This window comes from Camellia sinensis, chromosome 6, assembly GCF_055761805.1.
Source record: "Camellia sinensis isolate YWXY chromosome 6, ASM5576180v1, whole genome shotgun sequence".
NCBI classification, from domain to species: Eukaryota; Viridiplantae; Streptophyta; class Magnoliopsida; order Ericales; family Theaceae; genus Camellia; species Camellia sinensis.
Genome location: NC_138966.1, coordinates 102,930,795 through 102,935,192, shown reverse-complemented (window position 1 = coordinate 102,935,192; position 4,398 = coordinate 102,930,795). Strand labels below are relative to the sequence as shown.

The 4,398-nt window shown below is 31.9% G+C and overlaps 1 long non-coding RNA gene across 2 annotated transcripts; it reads right to left on the bottom strand.

Moving 5' to 3' along the window:
- Nucleotides 1-960: 960 nt before the first annotated feature.
- LOC114306502 (uncharacterized) lies at nt 961-3,582 on the bottom strand. Of its 2 annotated transcripts, none has more exons than XR_014331731.1 (3): nt 3,469-3,582; nt 1,624-2,517; nt 961-1,512 (listed from the first exon to the last, which is right to left on the bottom strand). It is a non-coding gene; the product is annotated as an uncharacterized LOC114306502 (long non-coding RNA). The 2 variants fall into 2 exon arrangements; XR_003644708.2 differs by having other exon boundaries at nt 1,624-1,855; nt 1,962-3,574.
- Nucleotides 3,583-4,398: the final 816 nt, after the last annotated feature.

Here is a 4,398-nt window from a genome sequence, read left to right as displayed (position 1 = left end):
CATCTTAATATTCATGTTCTTCTTCATTTAATACTAGTTTTGTACTAGGTATAGGAGCAAGAGTTGTAGACCTAGAGCTAACTGAATAATTACTTCTGAATAATCGACTCATTATGATTTTATAAAGTTAAATCCAATTCCAAAATTCAATTGTAACTTATCATGTTTTCGCATACGGTGTGTTCACTCATACCCTTTCCGGGAACTCCTATATTCTTCAATTGCCTAAACCTAAGGACTTACTCTGGATTGGGACGAAAGGTAGGTGGCTACTGACAGAGTGGAAAACAAGGGACGAAAGGTGGGTGGCTACTGACAGAGTGGAAAACAAGGGATAACTTAAGCAAGAATAAGGAAATTGGGATTTAAATCAAAAAACAAACGAGAAGATTAAGCAGAGTAAATAATTCAACAATAGCATTATATTACGTTAAACTGGATAATTAGAATCAAACAAATTTTCACTAAGCCCAATCGCCCTACCACCACCACTAGTCAGGTTCAAATTTGAAAAATAAATAAATAACTACATTATACAACTTCTATAATAAAGGAAAATAATTATCACAAAAGATATCAAATTTCTTACCATAAGAATCGAAACTGCAATCTCACACTACATTGGCCCTGTTTGGTAGAGCTGTGGGAAGTGATTATAGATTATAACTTAACAGATTATAGCTTATAGATGTGAGCATAAGCTGGTAACCTGTTTAGTATAGCTGTTGGATTATAGATTTAAGCAGCAGAGTAGTGTTTGATAAATAAGCTGTAAAATAGCTTTTTGTTGTGTAATTGTCAATTTTGCCCTTATGAACAGAAAAATTGTAATTTTGTCATTTTCTTCTCTTTAAATTTTGAAAAAGTTATTTCATTAATGGAAGTTGATTAATTATTACCTAACTTGGTACATTTTTACATTACCTCAAATTTTTTTTTTTTAATATATTGAGTTGACAAGAGAACAAAAAAATGTCATTGCAATAAAAATACAATAAATTACGATTAAGGCAATAAAAATAAAACTTCCTAAATATTTAAAGATCTTCTAATTTCGTCTGCAAATTGACATATAAATATTATGTCTCCTCACTTCCATTTCATTGTCATCACAATCAACACATTTCCATGGCGTGCTTGTTGAGACGAAAATCCTTCATCTTCATTAGGCACATAATCCGTGAATCTATCATAAGAGTCAAATGCAATATCGCGAAACTGACTTCGTCAGATGAAATTATGAATTGCCATTGTTGCACAAACAAGTTTGACTTAGGTCGGCCACTTGTAGTTTGGTGGGATATCTTTTATCATCGGTCATCTTGCTTTCCAAACCCTAAACGTTCTTTCTATTACACTTCTAAGTGATGAATATGCTTGGTTGAATTTTTCTTGTGCATTTTGAGAGGGTTGACCATGTGTCAAATTGAGGTAGATGGTATCTCTCTCCCTTGTAAGGTGCAAGATATCCTTTCATGTTTGGATGCCCAACATCCATCAAATATAACTCATCTATTTAAAAAAAAAAAATTTAAATTAAAGTAAGCAATTATAAATATAAAAATAAATATGGAGATATGAGTGTGGTGCATCTACTATAGTAATCAAATATAAAACAGTTACCTCCTCGTGGTTTTGGAAAATTATAACTAGGATTTCTAATTGTATCCAAGAAGATTCGAGTATCATGTACACTTCCTTCCCATCTTGATAAGCAAAATGTGAAACACATATCAAAGTCACATGCGGCCGTTATGTTTTGAGTTGCATATCCCTTTCTACCTATTAAACGAGGTTGCTTATCTGGAGATATATATGCTTTGATGTGTGTTTCGTCAATTGCTCCAATACAATCCTATTAAAATAGTTCATAAAATTATTTTTAGTCGAAGATTATTAGAAATATCCTACTAACATTATTATATGTAACACCCAAGTTTCACTTGTAATAATTTTTTTACCTTAAAATGAGGATAATATTTGCGCTTGCTTCGAATATATGGATGCACACCATTTCTCGATTGAGGCCTTACCTAATCAATAGACATTATTGTAACAACTTTTAACACCTTCTTGAACTATTTTGAAATAGTCTTGCCAGAAATTTGAAATCTTTCTTGGACATTTCTATTTCGAATATCACCGCCAACAATGTACAAAAATATTGCAACCTGCTCCTGAACCGAGACTTTTCGTCAAGTTTTAAGACCATACTTTGTCTGTAACAAATCACACAATTGATAAAATATCTCTCTTTCCATTCGAAAATTTTCAAATATTCTTCTTCGATTCCCTTCTTGTAATTCTACCATCCACGTCCCCCTGTTAAACTAGATGACCTACATGGTTCTTTTATCAAATAATTTGTCGCATATGTCACTACAACTGTTGCCGCCGTAGCTAAGAGGATATTATTATTATGTTGTTGGGTTTGCAATGTGCTGCCTTCATCTTTAGTATCTTCATCATGGTGATCATCATTCCATTCATCATCACTGTTACTCATCTCCAAAATACCTATCCATTTAAAGGCTTAGTTACTATTACAAGAATGACCTTACTTTCTTGTAATTAGATTTTAGTCCAAATTTAGCATATAAATCATCACGACTTCAAGAAAAATTAAGAAACATCAAATTTTTAAAGAATAAATTAAACTTTTATTCTTATAGTTTAACTCAAATTTCATTTTCAATTTTAATAATTTAGTCCATACAAATTATTTTCATACTTAAATCTAGATTCAACATGGATATATTACAGCCTCTATGGATAGTTTCATAATCAGGTTGCATCATATTCCATCACCCAAACAATCCCACAAAGTTTACAAAACAGAAAGTCATATATACTGTGCAAAGAAAGACAATGTGAGCGGCTATCAAATACTCTAATATTTTTGTACCCTTGTAGACCCCCTTTATGATCCATAATTTTAGCAGTTCCATAGTTACAGAAACAGTAATTCCATTCCACAAAACATTTTTTACCTCTTTGAATCCAAGAATGTCCACCAGTCATGGACTATGAAAGAACAATTGCTGTGCTAATAAAGAAACAAGTATTTTTTTATAAATACTATAACAAGTATTGTGGTTGGCAAGTGATAGTTCTTATTTAGACAGTATGAAAATTTTGAGTGAAAATAATATAAAATATTTTTTTTAATATCAAATTTTGAAATGAAAGAAGACCAATCCCAATTTTTTTAATTGCATTCCCTTCCACAAATCCTTCCATATGAGCTCAAAAAAATTAATTAATTAATAAAATGAGGAAACCAAACTCGCCCCATAACAGAAGAAGAATTAAACTTCCAAAAACAAAAATGTATAAAAACAGAACAAGTAAAAGATAAAAAATCAGAATAAAAATTTGCAAACTAAATAGTTGACTTGTCAGCATTTTTGCAAGATATATAAATTAGAACCAACAACAACATGCAAATTTAACTTCCTAAAATTTTACCTGCAATGAACACAGCAATACAACAACAACAGATTGAAATTCAAACCAGAAATAGCTCCAAATTCAGCACAACAATAGCAACATCCACAAATTCAGCACAAAAGAGATGAAAATTCAGCACAACAAATAAATACAAGACACCATCTACATATATATAAAAGTTGTCACCATTCACATACCATTCATATTCAAAATTGAAATCAACCATTCAACCATTCAACTAACATTCAACCAGTAAACCATTCACCTACCATTCAATTGAGAAAATGCCACCTATCCAAATATTAATAATAAAAGTCCAACATAGTCAATTAATCAAAGTCCAAAATAGTCAATATTAATCAAAGTCCAACAAAATATTAATAAAAGAAAAAAAAATGAGTCAAACACAACAGTCCACAAGTAATAATAAAAGTCTTAAACATGAAATAATTACGAAATTCAGAAACATCCAACTTCAGAAACAATTAGCCGCGATAACCTATGGTGGTCTTCTCCATCTCAATCTCCAACTTTAGAAACCTCAACTGAACTTCTTTCATCGGAAGAGTCATGAAGCACTCACGACGCTTGTCTCGTAAGAACAATTTGGTAGCCCATACATACAGCTCATCATCCGGGGACACACCAGGGATGCTTTCAAACTTCGCCAAACATTCTACAATTAAAGGATATCTTGATGAGGTCTGTGTTGAAGTTGTTGAAGATGACTCAACCACATTGACTATACGATCAAGTGTCTTGTTAAGTAGAGCTACATCAGTAAATTTCTTCTTTGTCTTGCTCTTGGTTGATGAACTATCAGTGTTTGATGGACGTTTTTTGTTTAACTCGGAAGGATGAACTACCTCCAAATCAGCATCATCATCAAATTTAGCATCATATGGGGTCTGAATTTCCTCCAGAGTCTCATCAGTGTGAGGCATAACC